The sequence below is a fragment of the Rattus norvegicus genome, chromosome 5 (assembly GCF_036323735.1).
Source record: "Rattus norvegicus strain BN/NHsdMcwi chromosome 5, GRCr8, whole genome shotgun sequence".
In the NCBI taxonomy this organism is placed as follows: domain Eukaryota; kingdom Metazoa; phylum Chordata; class Mammalia; order Rodentia; family Muridae; genus Rattus; species Rattus norvegicus.
The window spans coordinates 125,254,284-125,275,453 of record NC_086023.1 but is presented as its reverse complement, the minus strand read 5'-3'; the positions used below and the strand labels follow the sequence as shown (position 1 = coordinate 125,275,453).

Below are 21,170 nucleotides of genomic sequence, written 5' to 3'. Positions count from 1 at the left end.
TTCCCATTCAACGTAAAGAGCACCTGTTATGTGCTCGATAAGCACGGGAGGTCTGGCGGGTAGCCCACACTTGAGTTTGATTCTTGCTCTATTGCTTACTGGCTGTGTGAAAAATCACGTGTGCCCTCCAGAATTCTTATCCTAGAAATTCAAAGAATTCCAAGGTGATCTGTGGATCTGGGGCCGTGACCACTTAACATATGAATGAGTTGGTTTGCAAGAGAGTTCACAGAATGGACTTGTGGAGTGTTTGTTTGTTTGTTTGTTTGTTGTCTGTTTGTTTTAGTGCTAGATTATAGCTATCTGACCCTGGCTATGGAATGAACAAAGCTGGGCGGCTCAATGCCCAATGAGTAGAGGAGGCAGATTGAGAAAAAACTAAGATCCCTGATGCCTTGGAGGAACGAGGGAAAGTTGTGAAAGACTTTGCCTGTTGCTTATCTTCAGGGCTGTTATCAGCAGAGCTGCTTTGAACAGCCATCTGCTTTATCCACCTGGATTCATTAATTTGGATTCTCATTCAGCTCCTCAGTAAGATGACTCTCCTGGGAGCACGTATACAAACCAAACGGTGCTTCTGATAAAATGGCTGTCATCAGCCTCCCCTACCCTTAACAACAGTCCCTGAAGTTTATGGTGTTTGAGAAGAGGGGTGGCGGGGATGGCATGGCACTTCTCGGGGCTTAGGAATACCATCTGTGGAATTAGCTTTCCTTCCTCAGGAATGTCTGCAGTATTTACAGAGTAGACTGCCTTGTCTCCGGGATGGTTCGTGAGCTATGAGGACCCTTCCCTGGCCCCCTCACCTCCAGCTATGGGACATTCGTGGATTTCAGATAGTTGGCCATTGCGGTTGGAATGTTAGGAGTGCAGCTTGACACTTCTTCCATCAACTTCTTTGAAAAGAAAGATCCCAGAAAGGCAGCCTGCCCTCCTCGTTTGACCTCCTTAGCCTAGCATCTTCGGGACTTATCTCTTCATTGATCTCAACTCTGACTAGTGCCCTTCTCTTGAATGCCAGTTACAACAGGCCACACATTCCTAGTCCTCACTGAACAGACTCCATTAGGCACTAAAGAAAGGACAGAACTGCATTCAGGAGGAGGGGTGGCTTGAAGCAGCTTCACCTCATAAATTCTGACTTGGGTACGTCTCAGCCAACTTTCCTTTTCCTCCACTAAACATTTCTGACTTGAGTCTCCTGAAAGCAGAACCAGGCAAATAAAAACTCGGAAGCCAGATAACTCAGATCTGGCATTTATTGTATAACATAAAGGCCATGATATGTCAAACCCTTGTCCCATGCCCACAACTGAGTGACCGCTCTGCTAAAGTTAGCTGTCTGAATAAGCACATGACCTTAGGAAAGTTCTCTTTGCCTCTCTGGAACTGTTTCCTCATCTGGGAGAGGAGACAGCTATAAAAGGTGCATGGAAGGAAGCAAAATGTCTTTCCACTCACAGTAGGCTGGGCTCAGGCCTTACTTCTTTCACCCTATAAACCACGTGTCCTTAACATGTTATTTAATTATTGCCCAGTTCAGAGCTAAAAAGTTCAAATAAAAATAGCCATCTTCCAAGGTATTTGAGTGAAACAGAGACAACATCCAGAGAATACCTAGCATGAAAGGCAGTGAGACCTTCACTGACAGAGTGACTGCCACCTTAAGTTTCCATGGCAGCAATATACATCATTATCAAGACAGGGTGGCATAACCACTAGCTAACTCTGTCCCTGCCTGAGGCAGGCATTGTGGGTATTATTGATGAGCCTCACTAGTGAGGTCAAAATCAGATTCCAGTCCCCAAAGCAGCACTACACACTCTTCAAACACTGCCTTCTACTCTCCAAAACATGCCTGCTCCCCAACATGGATCAGGGTCTGATATCCCTCTCAAGTGGAGTTCATAGACAGACTCCCTGCTCTGAGTTTCTACCCCATCCCCACCTCTCTGCTTTCTCTGTGTCACAGTACTCTTGCTGCCCGAAGTGCATAACAAATTTCTAATCTTCAAAGTATATCATGAGGTCTTCGAGAATTCTCCACAGTTCATTTTTTTATTTTTACCACAACATCATCCTGGTAAGCAATCATGACAAATTGTTGGGGCCTCCAGACTAGGTCTCATACACTCTCATTCAAGCCTGCGCCATGCTACCTGTCTCGGGAGTACAGAGAAACTCTCCAAGGAAAGGGGAGTTGTGGGCTAGTGAGATGGCTTAGTGGGTAAAGATGTTTGCCGCCAAAAGTAACACGAAGATTAACCCTCAGGACCCACGTGGTGGGAGCAGAGAAAAGTGTTATGCTGTGACCTCCATATGGGCACCATGGCATGAGTGCACACACACACACACACACCATACACACAAAATAAATTAAGTCATAATAACTCTTTTTAGTCCTCAAACACTCTAAGACAGAGCATGGTGCTGGGCACATCCTTGTGCCATTTCCATTCCTTCCCACGGCAACCTCCCTGAAGGCGAGCTTCCTATCATCTGTGCTCTGTAGGCGACAGACAGAGCCATGACCAAGCAACCCAGGTAGTCTCTGGGCTGTCTTCCTTCTTGTTCACTGGGGATGCTGAATAGGCTTCTCCAGAAGTGTGAGGAGCCCTCCTATTGCGAGGTCCAAGGTTTTCCTGTATCACCGAAGCTACAGTAGTGGGTGCTACTACAAGCGGCCTCTTCATGCTTTCTTACAGGAACGCCACAGAGACCAGCATGGAATCTGCAAATAGCCCAGATTTGATAAAAATTTGCAAAGATTTTTGGAGCTGGGGACTGTCACAACACAGCAGAGTCCCATTGGGACATGGCTTGGTTGTTTACCTAATAGCTCCTAGATTGGAGGATCAGTCTGTGATGTGCAATGTTGGGAAGCTGGCTACCCTCATATGAGGTAGGGACTCAAGGCCTCTAGGTCACTGGGTATGCTCTCAGAAAGAATTGCAGGACTCTCTCTCTCTCTCTCTCTCTCTCTCTCTCTCTCTCTCTCTCTTTCTGGCTCCTTTCAAAGGGTGGGCTCCTCGTCCCACATGACTGTTGCGTCATGTGCCACTACTCCCTCACTAGGGGTAAAACAAGACTCTTTTCCACTAAAGTATGAGCTGGATAAACACTTTTTTCCCTCTCCGATGTTTGTCAGCCACAAGTAAGTATTTCCTTATGATGATAAAATAAGCAGTCATGGATGGGACACTTCCACCACTCTCCTTATTCCCCCAATGCATTTGTTTCTCAACTCACATATTAATACAGGTTAGGGGAGAATAGACTGTAAAAAAAAAGTTATGATGGTAAATATCATTATCTCCTTAGCTTATCACTATGTCCTCTGCATTCTTTGAGGGAACAGAAGAATGACTAAGGCTACGTTGCCTGACAGCAGGGCACACACGTGACTCCCCAGTCAAAAAGAACAGCTGAGAAACATTCACTGGGTACACATGGATGAACTCAGGACCTGCTGGCCAGGATTTATCAAGTCAAATAACAACAAGCCTCAGATAAGATTAGGTATACTCTCCGGAGAGGAGTCAAAGGTTTAATCTTCCAAGGTCTGAGTTCAAGTCCCATCTCTATTCCAACTCACACTGTCTGGCCTCGCAGGAAGCAATCTTCTTCTGGAGTTTCACACAGGTCAATGAGATAATTTATCAGGTCAGAGAAGGAAAGCCCTGATAGGGAGCAGGTTAGGAGGCAAGGCTGTCATTTACTATTGTGTCTACTGCCTTCTCTCTGGATGCTGGATGTTTCTTGGTTCCAGCCTGGTCCACCTAAGTATAAAGCATGACTCCATCCAACTGACTTGAGGAGCAGACCATAACAGGTCTGTTAAAACACACATTTTCGGGGCTGGGAATTTAGCTCAGTGGTAGAGCACTTACCTAGGAAGCGCAAGGCTCTTGGTTCGGTCCCCAGCTCCGGAAAAAAAAAAAAAAAAAAAAACGCACATTTTCCAGCTGCCCCATTGCTCTAGTTCCATTTCTGATGCTATGATAAAATAGCCTGGCCAAAAATCATACTCGGAGAACTTACTTGGCTTACAACTCCAGGTCATAGTCCATCATTGAGGGAAGTCAAGGCAAAAACATCAAGACTATCCTGTTTGCTCTTCCACATAGCCAAGGAAGTACAGAGTCTCCTAATTGGCTTTTATTGCTGTGCTAAACACCATGACCACAAGCAACCTGGGGAGGAAAAGGTTTATTTGTCTCATAGGTTACAGTTACATACGGGGAAGCCAAGGCAGGAATCTGGAGGGATGCTGTTTACAGGCTTGCTCCCCATCGCCTCTACAACCTGTTTCCTTCATTTATTTATTTATTTATTTATTTATTTATTTATTTATGTATTTGCAATCTGCTTTCATATACAACGCTGAACCACCTATTCGGGGACGACACTGCCCACAGTGGGCTGGGCCCTCCTACATCAATCATTAATCAGGAAGACATTCCAAAGACTTTTCACGCAAACAATCTGATAGAGACTTTTAATTTTTTCAATTGAGCTACCTCTTCTTAGTTGACGCTTGCTTGTGTAAAATTGGCAAAAAAAGATAAGCAGATAAGCAGGAATCATGACAAATCCTACTTGTCAGTGACTGGCATGCTTATACTTACCTCGCTTGCTTTCTTGCTTGCTTGTTTTTAGACATATTTATTTTATGCATGTGAATGTTTTGCCTCTGTGTATGTATTATACCATGCTCACACTTGGTGCCTACAGAAGTCAGAAGAGGGCATCAGATTCTTTGGAATTAGATTTAGACAGTTGTTGGCCATCATGTAGGAGCTAGGAACTGGACTTTCTTAGGTCCTCTGCAAGAACAGTAAATACTCTTCACAGCTAAGCCGTTGCTCCAGGCCCTTGGTTAGTTCTTACATAGCTCAGGTCCACTACTGAGGGATGATACCATAGACTGGGCCAGTCCTATATCAATTAATAATCAATAATCCTACCATAGGCCAACCAATCTGATTTAGGCGATTCTTCAACCAAGTCTTTTGTCTGAGATGACTCTAGGTTGTGTCACATTGACAGACAATGCAGATAGACATCCACAAAGCTTCCGAATGAGACCTTTTCACACAGCCCCCACCATCCCAACCATTCCCTGTGTTTCATAATGTTTGAGAGACACTAAAAAATGGCTCAGTTTAGAGCCTCTCCAATTATGCTAGGCCTCTAGTAGCACAAGCAATCATAAGAGATTTCTAGTAATCTAACCTTTGAGCCTCAATAATTGAGATTGCATGTGGCTCAACCTAATTCATTAATGTGCTTACTTTGAACCTCATCTCCACCTTTGAGGTGATATGATAGTTCATACTTTACAGTAAGAAGACGAGGCTTCCAGGGCGTAGGTTGCTTGTGTGTGATACATGCTTATTAAGAAACAGGTCATTAGAGATGCCTGGTGTGTACTGCCTTTGTCTGATTTGAAACAAGCAACTCTATTCCTCTGGGGAAGACAGGACCAATGGTGACATTTCAGCTTCTGACTCCAAATGGGGCCCTGAATGTCTCTGGAGGCCTGAACTGTGTACAATAAGCTTTCCCAAAGCTTCATTTCTTGTTGAAAACTGATGTGTTTTTCCTGGAAGGACTGTCGGGAGGCAGCAGGACTGCTGGTTTGAAGAAAGTGGTTTAAACCTACGTGTCTTTCTGAATAACGTCATGCTTACTCCTGCCCAGGAAAGCGCTGCCAAAGGCCGGCCTGGATTAGCTATGACTTTCACATAGCCTCTGGGCCTGATGCCCCCAAGGGATCCATGTCCTCAACTGGCCTAAGAGCTGAAAGGGAGTGTCTCTGCCCCTAGCTCTTCACTGAACCTTGGAGGGAGTCTGCTTCTGGGGCAGAATAGGAGGTTGAACACAGAGTCTCATTCGAGGTTGCTTAACTGGCAGGGTGGGCCCTAGAGGAGGGGAGAGAAGGTCAGCACTGTCCAGAGGATCCACCTCATGTCTCTGATCTCTGTGGCTTCCTCAAGGCACCCTTGATGTGCTCCTTCTTGTACAGAGACCATGACTTTTCTTTTCTGTCTGAAACATATTCTTGCTCTGTAGCCTGAACTGGCCTTGAACTTATGACCCTCCTTGCTTCATTCTTTTGAATGTTGAAATTATAGGCATGTGCCAGCCTGGCCAGTCATCATGACTTTATACATATGAAAACCAGGCTGAAGTTAATGTTTCTTTCCAAGTTCTTAGAAGATTTGGGCCCAAGCCTGTCTGGTTCAAAAGTTCATTCTGTGAAAGGTGGGGGGACAAAGGAAGGAGGCTTATATTTAGCCCAGAGCTAGACTAGGCTCTTTCTTCTCCAATGTCTGCTTCCTATGGAGAAGGTATCATTATACCCATTGCACAGGTAAGAAAATTGAGGTCCAGACCATCAGGGGCTTGCCCAGCATCACTCAGGTAATAAGTGGCAGAATCAGGCTGTAAGCCCCATACAGTATGTGTCACTCCTCAGGCTGCCACATAAACGCCACATCCAAATGTCTGGGTCTTTCCCTTGCTGTGCCACTTTTCCATGTGTGATTTGGAACAAATTTGTTATCTCCATCAACTCCAGCTTCTTCTATATTACCAAAGGTTTCAAGTGACCTCCAGAAGCCCATCTTCCTTCTGCCTGACTTGAAGAAGAGGCGCACATGCTAACAGACAAAGGAGTTAACATCATTAAGAACATTTGAGGGATGGTTGCAGGAATGGGAGTATGTGGGAGAGGGGCAAGAAGTCTGGAGAAATCCTTGAGCCAGCCCTGAAGTACAGCAGTAGAGCTGTTCGTGTATAGGGAGCTGGGGCATGGGGTTGGCTCTGGGCTTCCTTACAGAGCATGGCTTTTCCTCTCCCCTGCCTGTAACAACTGTTCCCAGATCCTCAGCCCGACAGTCTCCACCCTTTGTTTTCTCCTCTCTTTCTCCTCATTGTCAGGGATGGGCCCAACGGTTTGCACGTGAGGGTGAGCATTTCCACTGTTGAGCTACATCCTCCAGCTCCCCTTTCTCTCTTCATTTCTCTCACTTTGGCAAGAGTCCCAGCTCTGTGAACCCTTTGCAGAATGTAACCCTGGGGCACCAGTGAGAGCAGAGGTTAGACTAAACTATCCACCAGGAGAAAGCGGGGGACATCTGTGTGGCTGCTCCACTGTGTGCCAGGCATATATTCAATAAAGAAACATACCACAGTCTGGTTTTGTACACAATAAAAAGAAAACAGCCGGGTGGTGATACACACCTTTAATCCCAGCAGAGATTGGAGATCAGAGGGAAGCAGAGGCTGGAGGATCTCTGTAAGTTTGAAGCCAGCCTGGTCTATAGATCAAGTTCCAGGACAGCTAAAGCAACACAAAGAACTCTGTCTCAAACAAACAGAAAGAAAGAGAAAAAGAAAGAAAGAAAGAAAGAAAGAAAGAAAGAAAGAAAGAAAGAAAGAAAGGAAGGAAGGAAGGAAGACAGGGAGAGAGAGAGAGAGAGAGAGAGAGAGAGAGAGAGAGAGAGAGAGAGAGAGAAGGAAAACAAGACGAAACAAAACAGCACCTCTCCGGCTACTCTAGAGGATGCAGGCATTGGAAGCAGGGATGCCCACCGTGCTCCCTCTTCTCCCGTACCCCCATGCCTCCCTGTGGCCAGTACAGACAGGCTGAGCACTGAGTGCTCAGTGCTTAGACAATCTGGGGGTGCCTGTCCCCCTGCTCCTAACCCCACAGCTACCTAAGACTGTTCTGAAAAATACACACAGGGATCACCTGTTCCCCTCCCCTCCCCGTCATCCTCATCTGAAGTTGATGTGTCTCTCCTCTTCCTGCAGGGTACAGCAGGAGAGTGCCACCAAAGTCATGTTAAGCTCTAGTGGCCCCTGGTGTGAAGAGCTGGGGGGACCCATCCTGCGCAGCACAAACAGACCCCTAGGCCTAGCATTGTGCAGGCAGGGGGAGAGTGTGGTCCTTTTCATCCTATGCCTAAACAAGACAACACAGACGGACAAACTAGTATGCTATGGACATTAGATGACAGGGGCCCGGTGTGCCAAGCAGGGAGAATGAACCATCTGCGTTGCCCTCTCTGGCAAGCAGCAATCCTGGGATCACACAGTTTGAAGGGACCACCTTGTGACTGACTGCTTTCCCCTGTGCTCTTGGTTCCCAGAGCTATAGAGGAGGAAGCAGGAGCAGTGGTCTAAGCCTGGTTCCTTGGAGTGTCTATTTCCCTGTTTTTGCCGGCCCTGGGCAGGCCCTCACCTGTACCCTATAGGCACTCAGAAACACAAAGGACTGGGGAGGGCTGGGCTAGGATTCAGGGGCACAGGTAGTGCGGCTTTTGGCTGTGTACAAAGGGTGCTTTCCACAGAGTGATACATGCTAAGGTGGGTTGGACTTGGGCCAATGTCCCCATATGTACAGAACTGAATAAAGTGGTTCTCTGAGGAAAACAAAAAGGTAGGAAGCGTCTAGGAAGACTGGATCCTTTAGTATCACCTTGGTCAAGGTGCTTAGATGCTTTGAAACTTCTCAGCCTCTTTTCTAAAGTAGAGCTGTGTGAGGACCAAAGTCAGTCATTCCATACCTCTAGTCAGAGTCCTTTGATGTGTCAGGCTCAGAGCTGAGTGGAACTGTGCACTGACCAGGACAAAAGGTGGGGATGTCCCATGAGAGGCCTCCAGGGCATGTCTGTCTGCACATCCAGAAGCCCTTGTGGTCTTTACAAACCTTGTGTAAATGGTTATTAGGGTTACTTTGTGCAACTCGAAGGCCTCATTTCCCTTGGGACACTCACTTCCTGATGTTTTCCCCTCAGCTCCCTCATTCCTCAGAAGGATGCCTGAGCCAATGAGAACTATACATTCAATTGCTTTCTGAACTTGCAACATATTGGACTTTCTTTTTCTTTTAACCCTGCAGGAGTGTAGGCCTTGGAAAATCCCAAAGGTGACTCAGATTGTCAGGGAAAGTGACCAAAGCTGAGACCATTAAGCCTCTGGGGTCGTCACACTGCAGCCTCTCCAAAACAGGAGCTAGGGCTGAGTCACAGGGAGCCTAGTGAGGGGTCTTGGCTCTCCATGGCTATTTGCTCTTGGGTACAGCGTTAGCCCAGGAGGAGTCTCTTCAGCTTTGATAGCCTTGTGTTTGAAGTGTGGGTAGAATTTTTCCCTTTGCTCCCTGCCAAGGCTACTATAAACACTGAAAAAGGGAGGAGCAGCTTCAACAACCATTACCTACATGACAGAAGCCATTCATTTTCCATCAGCCATTTGCTTTGTATAAAAAACTAACAAGGTTGTGTTGGTGAGATGGCTCAGCAGGTGTAAAGCAGCAGCCATGAAAGCCTGACAGTGAGCTCAATGCAGAGCTACACAAAGGTAGAAGGAGACAAGGAATGCCCCAGAGTTACCCTCTGGCTTAACACACACACACACACACACACACACACACACACACACACACACACACACAGTGATAACAAGAAATTATTATTACTTAAATTTAGATAGATATAATGTGTATATACCTAGGTACATATATAAATATATTTAAGTATCTATAAATATATATTTAATAGATAGGCAATCATTACCAGTGAAGCCTGTGAGGGAAGGAGGACAGAGCAGTAGGGAGACACCTGTGATGGGAGCTATGGCCTCTGGCAGAAGAGCACAGATTTTTGAGGTAACAGGGCAAAAGGGAAACACAAGCAAGAGGCCTGCTAAGGTCCTCCCAAGTCCCACCCTCTGGATATGGATCAGGGTCATAGAACAGGGATCTGTATGAGGAGGGAGGATGGTGGGCTCACAAGTGCAAGGCACTATGACAATACTGTCCCTTCTCCACTTTAGAAGGGTGCGCTGAACACAACCTGGAGGAAAATGAGAGCATGTGAACAGAAAGCAAGCACACACATACAGAGAGAGAGACAGGTACACACACACACACACACACACACACACACACACACAGGTACACACACACACACACACATACACAGGTACACACACATACAGAGAGAGAGACAGGTACACACACAGGTATACACACACACACACACACACACAGGTACACACACACACACACATACACAGGTACACACACATACAGAGAGAGAGACAGGTACACACACACAGGTACACACACACACACACACACACAGGTACACACACACGCACACACACACACACACAGGTACACACACACGCACACATACACAGGTACACACACATACAGAGAGAGAGACAGGTACACACACAGGTATACACACACACACACACACACACACACACACACACACACACACACGGAAGCACTGACCAACTGATACCACCACCATTTACCACAAATACAATAACAACAGTGGCTGATCCGTCTGCCCTGGGCTGTCATAGTTTCCATTGTTGTGATTCTGATCCAGCTCACTGCTCCCAAGTGCTGACATGGAGACAGGTGTAATTTCACTCACATTCTGCCTGGATCTGGGATGTGGTACACTGGCTAGTTTTATGTCATCTTGACACAGGCCAGAATCATCTGAAAGGAGGGAACCTCAATTGAGAAAATGCTTCCATAAAAACTGGCTATCAGGCACTTAATTAATGATTGGTGGGCGACAATGCAGACCATTACGGGTGACGCCATCCCTGGAATGATGAGCCTGGGTTCAAAAAGAAAACAGGAAGAGCAAGCCAGTGAGTAGCACCCTCCATGGATTCTACATCAGCTCCTGCCTTCAGATTCCTGTCCTGGCTTCCTTCAATGATGGACTTTGATGTAGAACTCTAAGCCAAATAAAACCTTCCATCCCCCATGGTATTCCATCATAGCAATAGTAACCTAAGACACTTGGATGTTATATTTTCATCTTTCCCAGAAGTAATGTGTAGGTCAGATGAATTAAGAGATTTATCCAGTGCTCCCATGGCAAGGAGACAACCCAGCCAGTGTCACTCCATTTTCTGTTGCTGTATCAAAATACCCGAGGTTGGGCATAGTTTGTAAGGAGGAATAGCTCAGTATTGGAAGCAGACGGTCTATGGGGCATGGCACTAGCTGTGACAAAAACTTCCTCATCTGTGCTACATCTTGGCAGAGGGCTTTGTGATGAAGCCATGTGTAAAAGTAAGCATAGAATTTAGGGACTGGGGCAAAGCTGGTCTATTCCTTTTAAACCCAACCTTTCTTGAAAACTAACCAGGGTCTTGGGTGAATTCTTTAGCTTCTGCAGAGGGTGACATCCCAAAGGACCAAATCGTCTTCCACTGGGCTCTATCCATTAAAGGTCAACCATACTGAGGACTCTTAGGATCACTCCAGCCCTGGAAGCAATGTTTTCAGATCTGCCAGGCCCTGTCCGTTCTTAATAGCATCTTCAGTGTGTGTGCAGTCGACCATCTCCTCTTTCTCTCCTTTTGTCATGCGCCTCTCTTCCCTGCCACCAGGCTTCTTAATCTTGGATTTCTAACAACCCTAGACCACTTTCCTGTGCTAAGGCATGTCCCGTAGGTCTTCACCAAGCCAGGTTGGGCATTAAAGCACCTTTCTACTCTACAGGAAATTGGAGGCACTTCTGGAGCCAAGGAACTTGTGCTTCTTCTCGGGAGCCCAGGGGATACAGTCTGCCGTGGAATGGTTACCTAAGAGCAAGCTGTCATCATACAGTTACCGTGATGGCTAAGACTTGCAGAGTGACCTTTCTGCCAGGCTCTGTTTTAATCTCAATCTGCAGTACTGTCACAAAACCCCACAACTTAAAGACTATTAGCACCACCCCATCAGTGAGCCTGGGCCCGGGCAGCAGACCCAGTGTGGTTTAACCTCCTCAGACGCTCTTTGTCTGTACTGGAAAGCCCCCAAACACATCCAATACTGGCCTCGTTTTAAACTTGAGGGAGAGGGAGAGGTGGCCTGTCAGAAACAGAGGTGAGGCTGTGGAGCTAAAGGCACAGCAGGGCCCAACTCCCGACAGCCCCATCTCTCTCTCTCACCCACCCACCCACCCACCTCTGCCTGCAGCCTGAGTTTCTCACTCACAGCTCCAGCATGCTGGGGTGGGAGCTCGCCTCCAGGAAGCCAATTTGCAGGCCCTTCGTGTGTCTTGCTGTTGACCTATATTCTTCGAATCCAAACTGGAGTTCGGCCACATTGCAAGCAGCTTCTCATTGGAGTCTCAAAACTTTGGCTGGGAAACAAGCAAAGCCAACACCATTTCCAGAGGCAGGAAAGCCCCCAAGGGTCCCATTCCCCAGTTCCCTTCAGCCCACAAGAAGTTTGCTCTAAAGCCAACGAAAACTCGTGTCTTCCTTCAGACCCTTGATCTGACCCCTGGCTCATGTGTAGGGTTGTGGCCACCTCCCAATCAACCCTACCTTTATTTGTTTGTGTGCTTGTTTATTAAATTTAAAAATGGTTCGGGATGAGAAATAATAGTGCCAGGGAGGCAGCGTGGAACTAGCTACATAAGTGGAAGTAACTTTAAATGTCTTTTTTTTTTAAATAGATTTATTTATTTATTGTATGAGTACACTGTAGCTGTCTTCAGACACACCAGAAGAGGGCATCAGATCTCATTACAGATGGTTGTGAGCCACCATGTGGTTGCTGGGATTTGAACTCAGGACCTCTGAGCCATCTCTTCAGCCCAATTTGAAACGTCTAATCTCTTGCTCTACCACCTGAGTGCTGACCGAGTTGTCTAGTTTACGTGTGCTGGAGATCAAATCCACGCTCCTTATAAGGCTATGCAAGGAACTCTTCCAACTGAGTTACTTCTGCATCCCAAAGGGCACAAACCTTTCAAAACCATTCCTTGAACCACTGGGGAAAGGGAAGCTTGGGGAAAAAGCAAGCCATGTCCAAGCTGTGCGGTAGGAAGGGTCAGAGGTCACCACAGACAGGCTGGAAGCCATGACTGTCCAGTGAGCTCTGTTCTTCCTAGCACACTTTGCACTTTACTTGTCCCAACAAAATATCTTTCCAAAAGTGTTTCATATTTTTCTCAAGATTCTGAGCACACTGGGCCTTGAGACGGTGCATGATTAAAAGGTTCATAGTGCAAGACTGGTAACTTGAGTTCAAGTTCTGGAGCCTAAAGTAGGAAGGAGAAAACCAACTCTGTGGAGTTGTCCTCTGCTCTGGTCTCCATGTATGTGCTGTGACACATGTGTGCCTGAACACACACACACACACACACACACACACACACACACACACACACACACTAATGAATACAGTTTAAAACAAATTCTAAATAACGATAGATATTCTTTCAAAAACACATCTGCAGAAATACAAAGAAAAAAAAATACAACAGAGAATTACATGCCCACTTCTTTCATTACTTAATCTGTTTTACTACTTGATCTGTTTCTCTCAGAATGGTCTGGCCAAATCGAGTTTTCTCCTTCCCCTTGGGGGCTCGACAGAAGCATGTTTAGGACACAAAGGTTTCGTGAGCTGGTGGGTTCAGTGAGCTGGTGTTTGTGAGTTCTATCAGTCCATAGAGAATTTTCCATTACATCTGACAAGAGCACTGTGAGGTAAAGCCTGTGGGAGAGGCCAGGTGGCTTAGCTGTGATACTATTTGACCAAATAATATTGTTTTCCTCACCACAGTGAAAGAACCACAGAGCTGGGTCTGGCCCCAGCACACACAAACTGAGCTCACTGCCGCTTCCCTTCTCCAAGCCTCTGTTTCTTTAGGTATAAAATGGGTACCACACAACTGAGGAGCCCAGTGCATTACAACTCTCAGTGTATATCACTAGAAGTTATCTTTGTCTTCCTCGTGTTGGGACTACATTGGGAAAAAGGAACTTTTCCTTGGGGTCTGTTATCCTAATACAGGGGAACACTGTGTCAGAAGGGTTTCGATAGATTCCAGATGACATATCCGTAGTAGAAGCTAGGTATGTTCAGGATTGGCATGCTACTGGCTAATTTAATCAAAGGTCTTGTCTGGGAGCTACTAGAAAAGATGTATGATCTGTTTCTCTTGGATATGAGCCGACAGAGTGTAGGCCTAGAGCTAGTGGGCACCACCATCTTACCACTATATGGATGTTCAGAAGGAAGCCAGTGTGGGAGAAAGGGGCCTGGATTGGGGGGGTGGCAGGTAGAGTACATGATGACACACTGGAGCCCCAACCTCCCACACCGACCCCCACCCCATCCTACCCCAAGCATTGAAACCATGTGAATTGACTCATTCCTTCCCAGAGCATGGTCTATCTCGTGGTCGGTCATAGTTAATGAAGAAATCCCAGTTACCACACAGTTGTGAAAAGGGCAGAAGTGAAACTGGAGTCTGGTCAGGAGGGTGGAAGGATGCTCTGGTGAGACCTACAGGGCACTTCAGTGGGGCAGGGAAAGCATCAACTTCTTTATTTGGATGATGATGGGTATTGATATAGAGCCGACAATACCCCTCATGCCTGGAAAGGGCTCACAGGATATTGTGATTGCTACCTAAAGAGCGCAATAGGTATGTTCCTATGAGTAAAGAGTCGGGTCTAGAATAATGTGATGATAAGAATAGTTCCATGAAATTAGAATGCAGCCTTTCACTTTCTGCTTCAGATCATAGTGAACTAATAAAGCTATCACCATCTGGTGTGACAATCCCAGCCTTAGGGAGAGTGAGGCAGGAGGATCCATCCAGAGTTTGAGGCCAGGCTTATCATAAAGAAAAAGCATGTCTGGAGGGGGAGGGAGATGGAAAGGGGGAGGGGGAGAGAGGGAGGGCAGAAGAGGGAGGGAGGGAGGGAGGGGGGAGGGAGAGGAACAGGAGAGGGAAGAAAGGTGCAAAAGAGAAAAAGAGAGAAGAGATGAGAGAAAACAAGAAGAAAAAGTTATTTTCAACCAACTCATATTATTTGAAACACCAGGGCAAAGGCTGTCTTAATTTTAAAGAGTAGGGACGTGGTAGTGCTAAAGTCTTACGATGCCATACTTCAGAGTACATTACGCGATTCCCCCACAGTATTTGGTGCCAGGGGCTGAGTGTAAAATGTAGTCATCTGTAGCTAGCAAACATGCTCTGAGCCTGCGGAGTATTGAGGAATTGCCTAAGGAAAAGGGCAGCCTCATAGACGCGAGAAACCTATTTAGATCTAAAGAAATCACAGTGAGCCAAAGTCTTCTCCCCCTGACTTGCTGAGAACTTTCTTTTATAAACATTTTACCCCGTCATCCTGAAGAGTCAGTCAGTGAGCACTGGACACGCACCTACTCAGGCCAACCCACGTATGGGAATCGGCTTCACCTTTTCTCCTTTACCTTTTAACAAAAACCTCTGTCGGAAACGGTATAGTCTCATCCTATATGTGAGGAGATCAAAGCCAAAGGTAATCAAATAGGTCCTTGGGCCCTCCATTTCTGTTTGTTTTCCAAGCTCATCTTCTCTAGTCTTCTGGGGAAGTCCTCCAGCTGACTCAGCCCCCGCTCCTCTGGAGAACATCGATGATAAATGGCAGACAATCCTCACCCAAGTTTCCACATTTCTTACCCCAGGAGCCTCAGTGTCTGGGACTCTCTAAAATTAAGCCACTCGCTTCCTTCCCTACCTTGAGCCAGTTTTAAATATAGGCTCTCCTATCCGTCTTCCGTGTTCCCTGATTTCCTCGGCTTCACAGACCATCAGATCCACCAGTACTTTTCCTATTGCCCCTCATCACTTCCTTTGAGAATCCTGCTCGTTACTCAGTTTGCATCCGCTGTCTCATAGACGTTCTTCCCTGACGGACGTTAGAAGACGCCTCGAGCACAGGGTTTTGGTTGGCCCGGATGGTTGGACTCTGGGATATCTTGAGACCTATACAACTTGACCTTGAGTGAATTTCTTAGAGGCAGTGGGGTGCGGAGAAAGGATGTAAGCTGTGCATCGCTGCAGTAACTCCTTCCTTCTCTTAACATCCACTGGATACTTAATACATTTCCCCCAAGCCTAATCTAAGGGTTAATTAAACAGTTTCAGTATAAAAGTTCTGTCCCCTGGTATCTGAAAGTTTTAAGATAACTTCTGTTATAAAGATTTTATATTTTTATCTATGTATTCTGCATATCAATTCATATTTCTGTATTATTAAAATTGTGCCCTTTTATTCATGCCTGTAATAGAAATAGTGGAAGCTATGAGCTTTCAGGGCAATCTCAGCGCTACCACTAATTGCTGTGTAACTTTGTGTCATTCCTTCAACTCAAAGTGAGTTTGAAGAACATACTAACCTCATGGGTTAAGTCACTTAAAATAATCCTTGGCCCTTGTGAGCAGGCAGTTTCTGTGAGCTATTATGATTGTTACCTTGGCATGAACTGGGCTTTTTCCACATGTCCATCTCTGTGCTAAAGTCCCTTCGCTCTCTCTCATATTCACAGTAGCACGGCGCACATAACCTCCACCATCACCTCCATCCTTTGAGCTGAGAGAATGTGACTCACAGAGAGAAGATGAATTGCCTCAGATCCCACAGCTAGTTAGTGACAGAGGCTGCAATGAGTGTCGAGGCAGTCAACATCAGAGCCCCCCTTTCACCCACCTTGAGCTTATCACCCCTGGCTTCCAGCTACTTCCCCAAGGAGCCCCTTGGCTCCTTCCTACCCAGATACCACAGGGACATAACCACATTAATCTTCGTTTCCTTCTGCTATTTATGGTCTGTTACCTTGCTGATACCATATCACAAGAGTTGATTCATCAGAAATTATGTCTTACTGGTTATGACCCTTAAGGAAAAGTTCCCAGAACATTCCGGAACCTCCACCAACATGTCCCATGACTGATTTCAGTCATGAATGATAGAGTGCTTATCATGGGGCAGAAGGCAGTCTATTGTGGGAAGAGGAAAGGAAAATGACTAGGTTAGAAGGCCTATAATACACAAGTCTCAGGCCCTGCTGAGTTAGCTGTGTATGTACAGCCTGCCATAAACAGGAGGGGTCAGCCCAGCTGCTAACAGGCAGGGGCACTGCCACAGAGACAGTGAGCTAAAAAATTAAAACCGCAGGAGTTACCGTTCTCTACAGATAAGGGAAGGGCTATTCATGGTTCCGACTCCAAAGTCACCATCCTTGCGCTCAAACTAGCTCTATTTCACCAATTTCATCTGCCCCAAAGAAATGCCTTCAAATGCTACTCTGTCCTCCCAGAGCAGAATGCACCTGCCATGGAAAACAAGTTTAACAAACCAAAGCAATGAAGCAAGGTAACCAATGCTCAGACATAGCCTTAAATGTCATTTTTGCCTAAGAACTGAACTTTCTTTGTCAAAGCCACTTTCCCTTTAAGACCACAAACTTTCTGAGCCCGAGGAAGGCAGAATGATGATAAATCTACCAAGTTCAGCAGCCCCTTCCATCAACCCTCTAATGAGAAACACATGGAGGTGGAGGGGACTGAGGGTGGGGTGGGCAGAGTTCAGGAAGCCCCACCTACTTCTGGTGTACATGGGGATTTGTGGTATATTTCAAACATCCTGGCATTCCTAGGGGGAGGTGACAGATAGCAGAAGTCCCACTACAGCTGGCAGATGCGGGTCAGCAAAGATAACAAAGGCCTCCTGTGAGGGAAAACCACAGTCTGATGGTTTCCCTGCTTTCGGTGCTCCAGCACGCAGCCTGTGACTGATGCCTGCAAGACCTGCCATATTTACAGATCACTTCAGGGGTACAGTATCTCAATACAGATCTGAGGGCTGGGTGTACAGTTCACGTGGTAAAGTGCTTACTTAGCATGCATGAAACCCGGAGTTTAATATCCCGTACAGCATAAAAATCAGGTGTGGTACATACCTACAATCCTAGTACATAGAAGGTGGAGGCAGAAGGATCAGAAAGATGAGGTCATCCTTGCCTTCATACTGAGTTCAAAGCCAGCCTGGCATCAAAAACAAACAACAAGCAAACAAAACCAATCAGACATGGAAGGTACTTGCTTCACCTCCTAAGCCGTTTCCACTTTGTGTTCTCAGTAAATATCAGTAAGAATCACCCATCCTTCAGCTGGGGGGTGGGGAGGGAGGCGGGCCTTCATTCTACCTCAGTCATTTCCATACACAAGTGATAATGAAAGGCAAATGGCTGTGCTGAGGAATGTCTCCCCAGCATCACTTCTAGACCAAGAGCACGGGTTCAGACCTCTTCCCCTCTCCCTTGACTTTCATGTTGCTGTGGCCTGCTGTCCCCTGCCCTCCTCCCTACTAACTGTGGATATGATCTTCCACTGTTCTCTGGGTTGTCTTTTCCTTCTAATTGGTCCATGCTCTTTATCAAGGAGTACAAGACCCTGACTCACAGCTGCCCCCACCCTCATTTCTCTCCCCAGCTGCTCTGAAGGCTAACACCTAAATTATACACACAATCACCCACCATCCCAGTCGTTTCCACACATTCCTCTCTGCTCCTGAAACTCCTTCCCTCACCAGCTCCCATCATCTTCCTGAGGAAGTTTTGTCTGACCACCCTCACCCAACCCTTCCTCAAGCTCCCACAGTCGTCTATTGCTGCACAGGTAGTCAGTCAGAGTGACAGTCACCTGAACATGGGACATCCTTCTCATTTTATTCTTGTCTTAAGGAGCAAGACTGCTTCATCTCTGAATTACCTATTACTCAAAGCCAGCTCCAGTGGGACAGACAAAAAGAAAAAAAACTGAAAAAAATTGGATGGATGGATGGATGGATGGATGGATGGATGGATGGATGGATGAGTGGGTGGGTGGGTGGGTGGATGGATGGGTGGGTGGATGGATGGATGGATGGATGGATGAGTGGGTGGGTGGATGGATGGGTGGGTGAATAGATGGGTGGATGGATGGGTGGGTGGGTGGATGGATGGGTGGGTGGGTGGATGGATGGGTGGGTGGGTGGATGGATGGGTGGGTGGGTGGATGGATGGATGGATGGATGGATGGATGGATGGATGGATGAATGAGTGGGTAGGTGGGTGGATGGATGGGTGGGTGGGTGGGTGGATAGATGGGTGGATGGGTGGGTGGATGAATGGGTGGGTGGATGGATAGATGGATGAATGGGTAGGTGGGTGGGTGGATGGATGACTACCTGGTGTATGTGATGGACATTTGGGGCAAAGTGAAGAGCCTAGGAGAACTTCAAGTTTTGAAACACAGTAAGTAGCTAGATGTAGATGCCTTTTGTAAACATAAGAAATGCATAAGGGGGGGCTGGGGATTTAGCTCAGTGGTAGAGCGCTTACCTAGGAATCGCAAGGCCCTGGGTTCGGTCCCCAGCTCCGAAAAAAAGAACCAAAAAAAAAAAAAATGCATAAGGGTCCAGGAGCAGGAAGCTGGCTGCCTTAAACAGATGGAGACATTCAGGAAATACTGGGTCCCTGTGTATTTGAAATAGAGCCATGGATGAGATGTCATCTGGGGTATCATCAAAAGGAGAAACTTAAGACATGGGTCTAGAATGAGGAAAAGAGTGGAAGGCAGCTGTGGGGGTAGGAGGTTGGGGGGGAGAACATTGATACTAAAGGTGGGGCCACATGAGTGAGAGACAGGAGCAGCTCCTACAGGCAGTGTCACCCAAACCAAAGGAATTGTATTCTGAGGAGACTTACAAGTTTTTCTAAAGATGGCAGTCACTTTTGTCACCTAGTCCCTGCCTACCAACAGAAGATGCAAACCTGTCTACAGATCTCAGGTCTGCATATTCCACACCATTTCACCTCCCCGTACCTGTGCTCAGCCAGTCCATCTTCCTGCAAAGGTCCACATGAAAGCATCGACAAACTCATTATCCATTCAATGACATCTAGGCTTACCCTCCTGGAAAACCTTCCTACCCTGTCTTGCTCACTAGGCCTCCACACTTGGTGGACTTGGCTCTAATACATTATCTGTTTTATATTTCTATTCCCATGTCTACCTTCCAGTCACATCTAAGCTCTGTGGGTACAAGCTGGCTTATAAACCTCTACAGTGTCGAGACCGGACACAAGGTCTGGCATCAAGTCAGGTGTATACGTCACTAAGTGAGATAAAAAGAATGAAGGACTTTGCTCAGCAATGCCACTCAGAGCATGAGTCAACACAAGCATTTGTCTTACAAAGGTCATTGGAAGTTTCTCTCCTCTGGGTTCTGATTAGGGTTCCTTTGGAGATGCCTAGATTAACATACAGGAGGAGAGAAAAACTTTGTCCTAGCCTATGAGCTCCTCATTGAGGTTGAAATGAACTAATCTCACTGGGAAGGATCAGCCTCAGAGTGGGGTTACATAGAAACATCCGTTTGTGTTGAGGCTGCCAAATTGCCTTCCCCTTGGCCTTGCTACACAAAGGGTGTCTCATAAACGCTAAATAATCCTAATGACCATACTCAAGGGGGTGTAGTAGCCATAAAAGCAAGTTTTTATGGATACTTCCCGAGTCTCCTGGTGGGTGGTTAGAAACTGTGAAGGTCTGATGGCCAAAGGTCTCCATACAGGCTGCATCTGAGAGACCTATAAGCTTGGGTGGCAAGGAGTCACAAACAGAGACGCCCAACCATTGATTGATAGTGGAAGGCCACCCACACCGTGCCTTCTGGAATCTATTGGTGAGTCCTGGGCCAAAGGATTATGTCTTCAATCTGGGCCATTGGGCCTGATATTGAGGTATTTCCTGCTCACAGCTTAGGGGAGTTGTCCTGAGTGAGGGTGATGACCTCTAAATCCAAGAAACAACCAAATGACAAAAATAATCTCATCTCATTTACCTCTCTGTATGTGGCTTTCTAGGCCTTTTGCATATGAGTCTGTATTCTCTGGGACCTGGGTATATATTCATTCCCCACTTACCTATTGCATTTATTTATTCTCCGGCTACTAATTGAGCACCTGTGCTGGATGCTAGGTATATAAATGTCAATAAGAAGTGGATCTCACTTTTCCTGGATCTCTATAATAGAAAGGAAACCTTTTTTTGTGATATGTTAAATATATATATGTATACCCACATATATACATATATGCACATATTCACAAGTACACATATACATATAGACATATTCATACATATATACACATGCACAAATATATAGTTATATACATACATATATACATATATGCATGTACATAAATACATATATACACATATATACATTCCATACATATAAACATATACATACATATAAATATTAGAGGCCTACAGAAAAGGAAGAACAGGTGACCAGAGGCATGA

At 46.3% G+C, this 21,170-nt stretch overlaps 1 long non-coding RNA gene across 9 annotated transcripts; it reads right to left on the bottom strand.

The window, feature by feature from the left end:
* Nucleotides 1-1,311: 1,311 nt before the first annotated feature.
* LOC134479022 (uncharacterized) lies at nt 1,312-20,740 on the bottom strand. Of its 9 annotated transcripts, none has more exons than XR_010051955.1 (5): nt 19,689-20,724; nt 12,029-12,176; nt 10,461-10,652; nt 3,891-4,193; nt 1,316-2,731 (listed from the first exon to the last, which is right to left on the bottom strand). It is a non-coding gene; the product is annotated as an uncharacterized LOC134479022 (long non-coding RNA). The 9 variants fall into 9 exon arrangements; XR_010051957.1 differs by having other exon boundaries at nt 4,042-4,193; nt 19,689-20,715; XR_010051954.1 differs by having other exon boundaries at nt 1,312-4,193; nt 19,689-20,557.
* Between the last annotated feature and the right edge of the window lie 430 nt (nt 20,741-21,170).